The sequence below is a fragment of the Macaca nemestrina genome, chromosome 5 (assembly GCF_043159975.1).
Source record: "Macaca nemestrina isolate mMacNem1 chromosome 5, mMacNem.hap1, whole genome shotgun sequence".
NCBI classification, from domain to species: domain Eukaryota; kingdom Metazoa; phylum Chordata; class Mammalia; order Primates; family Cercopithecidae; genus Macaca; species Macaca nemestrina.
Window position 1 is genome coordinate 155,472,352 of NC_092129.1, and position 10,504 is coordinate 155,482,855.

Genomic DNA, 10,504 nt, shown 5'->3' on the forward strand with positions numbered 1-10,504 from the left:
AAGTCCGCGCCTCGCTGGGCTTAGCACTCCGGCCGCCGGCGGGACGGACGCTCGGGTCCAAAGCAGTGGCTGCACCGACACGAACCTGTCTGCTTTTGTCCACCTGTCTTCCCTCGCCATCTGCATCTAATATGGTCTCTAAATGCTTCGCTTTGTACTTTATTACTTTCTCGCAGCCCTTTAAAGCAGCGGAGAAAGAAAGGAGACAGTCAAAACTCAGGAGAAAATTTCATCCCTGGTTCTTCTAGTGGTGGCCGGGAAGTGACTCCGGACTGACGAGCAGAAAAATCCCAGGACCATCAATAGAGGCCTTCGGTGTAGAATGCGGTTTGCTCAGCTATCAGCAAACAGGGACACAAAACCTAAATTTAAGATATAAGAAATAGCTAAATAAAGTAGACTTTGGCTTGTTACAACTAATTGTTCTGAAACGTAGCAAAATGGTCAGATTCTGTCTTGAATATATTCTCGAGAGAGTAGTTTCGATAAGGGGGTGTAGCTCAGTGGTAGAGCGCGTGCTTAGCATGCACGAGGCCCCGGGTTCAATCCCCGGCACCTCCAGTTGTTTTTGTGTTTAAATTCTTTTCCATTGCTTTACTTTCTTTTCCTTGTTAAACAGAAACCAAACGTATTTTACAAAGGTTTCGCCATTAATATTAGTGCTGTTCCATTTCTACTCGTCAGCCTTGACACGACTCACGGGGGCTGCCCAAGCAAAAGGTGGAAAAGATGGAGCTGGAAGACAAAGACGGCTCCCGATTCCAAAACTTCAATGGCGTCGCCAAATTGACGAGCTCATTAACCTTTGGGGTATTATTACTTTGCAGTATTATTATTTAAAAAGCAGGAAATAAAAGATAAATGTAGAAATATTTAATAAAAGTAAAACGTAAGCTCTCAGACAATTTCCTTTCTTTTCTGGTCCTTAAATAGCCATGATCCATTGCAGGCTGAGCACTGAGAAACGCAGAGCCTTCCAAACTGGGAAATTGAGAAAGTTATTTTCATCAGGGAATGTAGAGGCGTCACACTTCTGCCGAAATAGCTCCATTGGGAAGCATGCTCTGTTGAAGATCTCAAAGTTTACGCATTGATTTCCAGTTTTATTCTGTCTTTACTCTTGCCGGATAATTTGACTTCCCTTAGATGACGTTACAGAAGTAATTTTACCTAAGACAGGGGCGCCCTCTATCGTAAAGATATTTTTCAGACTCTTGGTCCACACAAGAGCTTGTTGGAAGAGCGAAATCTCAGCTTCACCTCAGACGTATTGAACCAGAAGCAGCAGTTTAACAGGATTCACAAGAGATTCTTTTGCATATTTAAGAAGCATTATGACGTGCTTTGACGTGGAGTAAGGGTGTATGGTATAAATACACGGCTGTATTTTTTTCCCCAATTTTCTACTTTAACATAGAAAACATAATTGCAAAATAATCTGTTTCTATTGCTGCATCATTTTTGTGTTCTTATCATTGACTCTGTTCCCTCTCTCTCTGGTAATATTGTATTTATTAATATTTTTTGAATCACTATTCATGATTGAATATTATGTAACGTTTTCATTTTCTTTTTTCTTTCTTTCTTTCTTTTTTTTTTTTTTTTTGAGACAGAGTCTCGCTCTGTCGTCCAGGTTGGAGTGCCGTGGCGCGCTCTCGGCTCACTGCAACCTCCGCCTCCCCGGTTCAAGCGATTCTCCTGCCTCAGCATTCCCGAGTAACTGGGACAACAGGCGCGCGCCACAGCGCCCGGCTAATTTTTTATATTTTTAGTAGGGACGGGGGTTTCACCATATTGGCCAGGTTGGTCTCGAACTCCTGACCTCATGATCTGCTTGTCTCACAAAGTGCTGGGATTACAGGCATGAGCCACCACGCCCGGCCTTCATTATTTTTTTAATAAAAATTTCTCGGCCGGGCGCGGTGGCTTAAGCCTGTAATCCCAGCACTTTGGGAGGCCGAGACGGGTGGATCACGAGGTCAGGAGATCGAGACCATCCTGGCTAACACGGTGAAACCCCGTCTCTACTAAAAAATACAAAAAACTAGCCGGGTGAGGTGGCGGGCGTCTGTAGTCTCAGCTACTCGGGAGGCTGAGGCAGGAGAATGGCGTGAACCCGGGAGGCGGAGCTTGCAATGAGCTGAGATCCGGCCACTGCACTCCAGCCTGGGCTACAGAGTGAGACTCCGTCTCAAATAAAATAAAATAAAATAAAAATTTCTCAAGTTTTGCAATAAAGGCTGTGGTAACTTTTAATGTAAACTGGGAAGTTTGTATCTTTGCTCTGAAACATTTTAAATAGGATAAGATTTTGTAATCATTCCAGAATACACAGCCCTCTCCTGATTAACTACCACCAAATCTTCAGGAGCTTTTGTATTAACTCGATTTTGTGTTCTAAGCCCTGTGATAGATTTTAAAGATCCAAAACCCTTGCTAATCCTAATGAACGTGTGAGCTGAAGGATATCGCAAGAATTGGGAAATCCTGGGTTTCCGATATAATGTCAGGCCACCTCTCTCCCTGTTAAGTGATTAGGAAATTTTCAGTGGAGAAAATAAGTTCCAAAAGTCATTCTTTCTCAGGTTTCAGTTTACTTCTTTAAAGAAAGATTCAGAGCTAGTACTGAGGAGCCACACTTTCTTGATGTGGGAAATAGATCATTTTCTGTTCTGTTGACATTTTTTCTCTCTCTTCTCTTGTTTTCAAAGTACAGCTCCACAATGTCTCTTTGCCACTTATACCCACTGTGGAAGGAGAAAATTATTCACAGGCTTCAGTCATGGGAATCAATTTGCAAAGGAATATAGTAAAAGTGTGAGGAAGAATATCATGAATTATTACCATTGCTTTATGCTAGGGCTCAGGCCCAAATGGAAATATTTTTTTATGCTCCCCACAATAGACTTTAAGGAAGTCCACCTCTGTAATTTAAGGTAGAAATGGATAGGATGCAAAAACCAAGAGTTTAATATAAGAAAGCTATAGGAAATATAGGATGGAGATTTCAAAAACATCTTGGGACAACGAAAACAAATGACATATGACAGACAGAAATACTTCTTTGAGAGCAAACAGTGCCTATCTTTGGCCTGGGACAATAGTGAATCATTTTAAGGTACATTATAGATGAATTTTGGAAATTCAACTATATTTTATTTTGGGGTTGTATACTTCAATGAGATCATATTTTAAAAAATTTTTCTACAGGGAGAAATTAAGAACCTCTTTCAAAAATCAGCTGGGCATCGTGGCGGCCACCTGTAATCGCTGCTACTTAGGAGTCTGAGGCAGGAGAATTGCTTGAACCCGGGAGGCAGAGGTTGCAGTGAGCCAAGATCGTGCCACTGCACTCCAGCCTGGGTGACACAATGAGACTCCATCTCAAAAAAAAAAAAAAAAAATTAAGGACTTCTGAGAGGAATGAGGACGTGGCCATGTGTGAGACCCTGGGTAAATGTGTGGGAAGCAGCAGGTGGGCAGGACCATTGGTTGCACAGTGATATGGAAGCAGACACTATTCATTAGACCATGTAGTCAATCTGACTTAAAAGGTTGAGTTTTATTCTTTTCAAATACATATTTAATTGAAGAAAAAATATTATTTAACCCTTTACTGTCTAGTTCAGGAATTCTTTTTTAATATTCAATCAAGGTGGGAGACTTACAACAGTGTAATCAAACCTCCCTCTCCCTGTCAACAAATCAAGATGTAAATACCAAAGAATATAGAGTGTGAATTCAATTTCTAGATTATCATATAAAAGTTCCTTACGTGAAAACTATTACTCCACCCTTTTGATCTGTCAACTTTAGGAAAACAATACTCAACCAGTTATAATATTCTCTGTGGTTCTAGATGCACTAGAGATGTCCTTCGCATGTCTGCAGGCTCCCCGAACAGAGTAATTAGGTATGAATGAGTTCTATCTCCTGAGATAAGTGGTTGGTTCATCAGAAAAATCTCATATATTTGGAACTCATCCTATGTCTCCCCATGCATAGATATTTCTGAATGCTTACAGAAACTTAATAAACAATTCTCACAGTGTTCTCTGTACCTTGGGGCAAACAGAGCAAAAAAAAAAAGAAAGAAAGAAAGAAAGAAAGAAAGAAAGAAAGAAAGAAAGAAAGAAAGAAAGAAAGAAAGAAAGAAAGAAAGAAAGAAAGAAAGAAAGAAAGGAAGGAAGGAAGGAAGGAAGGAAGAAAAAGAAACACCTCCTTGTGAGGAACTTTGGGTAATCTAACTGGTATCTTGGTTTCTTCAGGTGCAAGTCAGAGAAAAATCACATGATGACTCTGGAAACTTTCACATCATCAAACAGCCTAGATAATTTTCCTCACATCGTCCCAGCACTTTCACGTACACACACACGCACACACACACACACACACACACCCCAAAGCTTGTAGAGTTTTTTGGGTGACACATCTCTAATACCCAATTTCAGTGAAACCTGCCATTTTTTTTTTCTCTTACCTATTCCAACTGAGAGAAATTCTGCCAAACCATAAGGTGGTCTCAACTTCGAAAGGGGCTCAGTGATATACTTACCAATATAGGTAAAGTCATATACATGGAGGATGACAATGAAGATGAATGAGAAAAGATAATACCTACTGGGAAACTGGCAGGAAATGAGACTTTCTGGGTCTTTTGTGAAAGTTTCAAGTCCATGGCGATAACCAGTGTGAATTCCAGGGTTGAAGATTATCTAGGAAGAAGTTCATTTTTTTGCTTTTCACAACTATCAGTAAATAAGTTCCTGATGTTCTCATTGTACTCACACTTTATTGGTGCCTTCTACTCACTCCCACCTCCACGTATTCAGGTCAGAGCACTGGGCTGAGTTCACTGTGTTTCGTCAATGGGCAGGATCCTAAGGAAGAATATGGTAAGTTCAACACGTTCCCAAACAAACTCGCCTCCTCCTCCTAATATCTTATTCATTCCTTCAAAGAACAATAAGCCTCTCTATTCTGCTTTTTTTCCTCCTGTTTGTTGAGGCTTTCTTTTACGGATTCCCCACTTTCTGGCTTGCTCTATAGATCCAATAAGTCTTCGAATCCTGTGTCTAGCTACCTATGAACGTGCTTTCAAAATTTCAAAGTTTTTCTCCATCCTTGAAGCTACTATTTACTTCATGTCTTGAACATTATTCTGGACTACTCCATGAACCTCCTCAGGTGCCTTCATGCTGTAATACAGTCAAGAACCCCTTGGCAATGAATAACAAGTTGCATGTGGTTTTATTCTCACCTGGGGTTTTCTCATCAAAGTTTTGCTCTTACCATTCCTGAGGAGCAAACGGCAATAGCAGAAGTGTTTTATTCAGGAAAAAGCTGGTCAGTTTTCTAATGCAAGTTTCCAGTATTTTGTGTTCCATTTCAAACTTTATTTGCCAAAATTTCAATATCCCCCACAGCTGGGGGTCTTCTAACTTAAAATGGTCACAAATCCTGCTTCTACACCCAACACTTAGTGCTAAAACAATGAACCCAGGAATGGTGACCCACAGAATAGAGTGAGATATTCCTTTATTTTTCATTTTATTTAATTTTTTACATCTTTAGATTGGAGAAATACCTTTTTAGGGTTTTTTTTTGTTTCTGTTTGTTTGTTTGTTTGTTTTTTGAGACAGAGTCTCACTCTGTCCCCCGGGCTGGAGTGCAGTGGCACCATCTCAGCTCACTGCAGCCTCCACCTCCCAGGTTCAAGAGATTCTCCTGCCTCAACCTCTGAGCAGCTGGGATTACAGGTGTGTGCCATCATGCCTGGCTAATTTTTGTGTTTTAAGTAGAGACAGGGTTTCACCATGTTGGCTCGGCTGGCCTCGAACTTCTGTTCTTAAATGATCTGCCCCCCCTCCGCCTTCCAAACTGCTGCGATTACAAGCATGAGCTACTGTGCCTGGCTACCTTTTAAATTTTAAAATTATTTTTTATTTCCATATTTTTATTGTTTTCATATACTGCAATAGTACTTGGAGGACCACACAAATATCTCTTGGCATGAGGAGATGTAGTTCAGCAATAGTACGTGTGCCTTACATATAGGAGGCCTCAGGTTCAGCTCCCAAGCACCTCCAACGGTCAGTTTCCAAGTTCTTAATACCACTCCTCAGTACAATGCACACTCAGGTGTCTTACTCTCTTTTCGTTGCCTGTCACATGAGAAGTAAACACGTGACTCAAGACGTTAATTTCTTTTTTTTTCTTGAGTATTTTTAAATTTTATTTTATACTTTAAGTTCTAGGGTACATGTGTATAATGTGCAGGTTTGTTACATATGTATACATGTGCCATGTTGGTGTGCTGCACCCATTAACTCCTCATTTCCATTAGGTATTTCTCCTAATACTATCCTATCCCCCTCCTCCCACGCTGCAACAGGCCCCGATGTGTAACGCTCCCCATCCTATGTCCAAATGTTCTGATTGTTCAATTTCCCACCTATGAGTGAGAACATGTGGTGTTTGGTTTTCTGTCCTTGTTATAGTTCGTTCAGAATGATGGGTTTCCACCTTCATCCTTGTCCCTACAAAGGACATGAACTTATCCTTTTTTATGGCTGCATAATATTCCATGGCGTATATGTGCTACATTTTCTTAATTCAGTCTATCATTGATGGACTTTTGGGTTGGTTCCAAGTCTTTGCTATTGTGAATAGTGCCACGATAAACATACATGTGTGTATGTCTTTATAGTAGTATGATTTATAATCCTTTGGGTATACACCCAGTAACGGGATGGCTGGGTCAAATGGTATTTCTAGTTCTAGATCATTGAGGAATCATCACACTGTCTTCCACAAAGGTTGAACTAGTTTAGAGTCCCACCAACAGTGTAAAAGTGTTCCTATTTCTCCACATCCTCTCCAGCACTGTTGTTTCCTGACTTTTTAATGATTGCCATTCTAACTGGTGTGAGATGGTATCTCATTGTGGTTTTGATTTGCATTTCTCTGATGGCCAGTGATGATGACCATTTTTTCATGTGTCTGTTGGCTGCATATATGTCTTCTTTTGAGAAGAGTTTGTTCATATCCTTTGCCCACTTTTTCATGGGGTTGTTTGATTTTTTTCTTGTAAATTTGTTTAAGTTCTTTGTAGATTCTAGATATTAGCCCTTTGTCAGATGGGTATATTGCAAAAGTTTTCTCCCATTCTGTAGGTTGCCTGTTCACTCTGATGGTGGTTTCTTTTGCTGTGCAGGAGCTCTTTAGTTTAATTGGATCCCATTTGTCTATTTTGCCTTTTGTTGCCATTGCTTTTGGTGTTTTATACGTGAAGTCCTTGCCCATGCCTATGCCCTGAATGGTATTGCCTAGGTTTTCTTCTAGGGTTTTCATGGTTTTAGGTCTAATATTTAAGTCTTTAATCCATCTTGAATTAATTTTTGTATAAAGTGTAAAGAATGGATCCAGTTTCAACTTTCTACATATGGCTAGCCAGTTTTCCCAGCACCATTTATTAAATAGGGAATCTTCTCCCCATTTCTTGTTTTTGTCAGGTTTGTCAAAGATCAGATGGCTGTAGATGTGTGGTATTATTTCTGAGGGCTCTGTTCTGTTCCATTGGTCTATATATCTATTTTGGTACCAGTACCATGCTGTTTTGGTTACTGTAGCCTTGTAGTGTAGTTTGAAGTCAGGTAGCATGATGCCTCCAGCTTTGTTCTTTTTTCTTAGGATTGTCTTGGCAATGCAGGCTCTTTTCTGGTTCCATATGAACTTTAAAGTAGTTTTTCTCCAATTCTGTGAAGAAAGTCATTGGTAGCTTGATGGGGATGGCATTGAATCTATAAATTACCTCGGGCAGTATGGCCCTTTTCACAATATTGATTCTTCCTATCTATGAGCATGGAATGTTCTTCCATTTGTTTGTGTCCTCTTTTATTTTATTGAGCAGTGGTTTCTACCTCCTTGAAGAGGTCCTTCACATGCCATGTAAGTTGGATTGCTAGGTATTTTGTTCTCTTTGTAGCAATTGTGAATGGGAGTTCATTCATGATTTGGCTCTCTGTTTGTCTGTTTTTGATGTATAGGAATACTTGTGATTTTTGCACATTGATTATGTATCCTGAGACTTTGCTGAAGTTGCTTATCAGCTTAAGGAGCTTGTGGACTGAGACGATGGGGTTTTCTAAGTATACAATCATGTCATCTGCAAACAGGGACAATTTGACTTCCTCTTTTCCTAAATGAATACCCTTTATTTCTTTCTCCTGCCTGATTGCCCTGACCAGAACTTCCAACACTATGTTGAATAGGAGTGGTGAGAGAGGGCATCCCTGTTTTGTGCCAGTTTTCAAAGGGAATGCTTCCAGTTTTTGCCCATTCAGTATGATATTGGCTGTGGGTTTGTAATAAATAACTCTTATTATTTTGAGATGTGCCCCATCAATACCTAGTTTATTGAGAGTTTTTAGCATGAAAGGCTGTTGAATTTTGCCAAGATGGTAATTTCAATGTTATGTTATTTAGACTTCATGAGCCTCAAAACCACTCAAGGCAGTTGGCAGAGTAGAATAAACTTGTCGTTGATTAGTTTCCTATGGCTGCTGTAACAAATTATCCCAAATTAGGTGGCTTATAACAACAGAAATTTATTTATTTATTTATTTATTTGAGACAGCGTCTCGCTCTGTGGCCCAGGTTGGAGTGCAGTGGCGCGATCTGGGCTCACTGCAAGCTCCGCCTCCAGGGTTCACGCCATTCTCCTGCCTCAGCCTCCCAAGTAGCTGGGACTACAGGCGCCCACCGCCACGCCCGGCTAATTTTTTGCATTTTTAGTAGAGACGGGGTTTCACCCTGTTAGCCAGGATGGTCTCGATCTCCTGACCTCGTGATCCACCCGCCTTGGCCTCCCAAAGTGCTGGGATTACAGGCATGAGCCACCGTGCCCAGCCAAAAATTTATTATTTCACACTTCTGGAAGCCAAAAGTCTGATATGAATACAGTAATGTGCTACAGGTTGACATTTTAGTAAACCGCAGACCGCATATCCTATGGTGGTCTTATAAGATTACAAAGGAGCTGGCCAGGCACAGTGGCTTACACCTGTAATCCCAACACTTTGAGACACTGAGACGGGCAGATCACCTGAGGTTGGGGATTTGACACCAGCCTGACCAACATGGTGAAATCCCCATCTCTACTAAAAATAAAAAATTAGTCGGGGATGGTGGCGCACACCTGTAATCCCAGCTACTTGGGAGGCTGAGGCAGGAGAATCACTTGAACCAAGTAGGCCGAGTTTGCAGTGAGACAAGATCCCATCATTGGAGTTCAGCCTGGGCAACAAGAGCAAAACTCTGTCTCAAAACAAAACAAAACAAAACAAACCACCTGCTAAATTCTAATATAAATTGGGGAATTTGTGTCTTTGTCTCATCCTAGCAACGTTTAAAATGGAATGGGAGCCATCTGAGAAGCACATGTTGTCCAAATCTTGACATTTCAGAACACTATCTTGCCTCTTCCTTACCTCAACAACCAAACAAGCAGCAACAGTGGAATGTATATGTGTGTGTGTGTATGAGTGTGTGTGTGTGTGTGTATATGTGTGTATATATATTTATCTATATATGACAAAAGTTATTTGTCTAAACTATTTGATAATGATTTTCAGACATTATATCTTTTTATTCCTAAATACTTCAATGTGTATTTCTTAAGAATGAGGTTAATTTCTTACCACAGCACAATTATCAAATTTAGTGAACTTAACATAGATAAAATAGTATTATCTAATATACAGTCTATATAAATTTAAATCATATCAATGAAATCTTTTATAGAAATTTTTCTCCCAAACTAGATGCCATTTCAGAATCACATATGAATCTAGTTGTCTTGACTTTTCAGTCTCCTTCACTTTGGAACAGATTCTTAATCTTCTTGTCTTTCACGACATGAATATGTTTTTTAAGAGCGTATGCCTGTGGTTTTGTGGAATGTTTCTTAATTTGTGTAGCCATGGTTAGATTCAGGTTATGGAAATGTCACAGAAATCATGTTACCCTCTATCACACCAAGAGGCATGTGATGTCAGTTTTTCTCATTATTATTTACTATTATTATTACTATTATTGAGATGGAATTTCATTCTTCTTGCCCAGGCTGGAGTACAATGGTGCGATCTTGGCTCACCGCAACCTCCGCCTCCCAGGTTCAAGCGATTCTCCTGCCTCAGCCTCCTGAGTAGCTGGGATTACAGGCATGCGCCACCACGCCCGACTAATTTTGTATTTTTAGTAGAGATGGGGTTTCTCCATGTTGGTCAGGCTGGTCTCGAACTCCCAGCCTCAGGTGATCCCCCGCAACTTGGCCTCCCAAAGTGCTGGAATTACAGGTGTAAGCCACCATGCCCGGCCCAAATGAGGATTTTCTAATTTTATCCTTACTTCCACATTTACCACTTGGCATACAACTGTAAGGAAAATCTTCCCATCTTCCATATTTATTCGTTTAAGTTCCCAAGATTGATAATCACTTATT

General features: G+C 40.4%; 1 non-coding gene across 1 annotated transcript; it reads left to right on the top strand.

Moving 5' to 3' along the window:
* The first annotated feature begins 489 nt into the window (after positions 1–489).
* On the top strand, positions 490–561 carry TRNAA-AGC (transfer RNA alanine (anticodon AGC)). The gene has a single exon. It is a non-coding gene; the product is annotated as a tRNA-Ala (tRNA).
* The last annotated feature ends 9,943 nt before the right edge of the window (positions 562–10,504 follow it).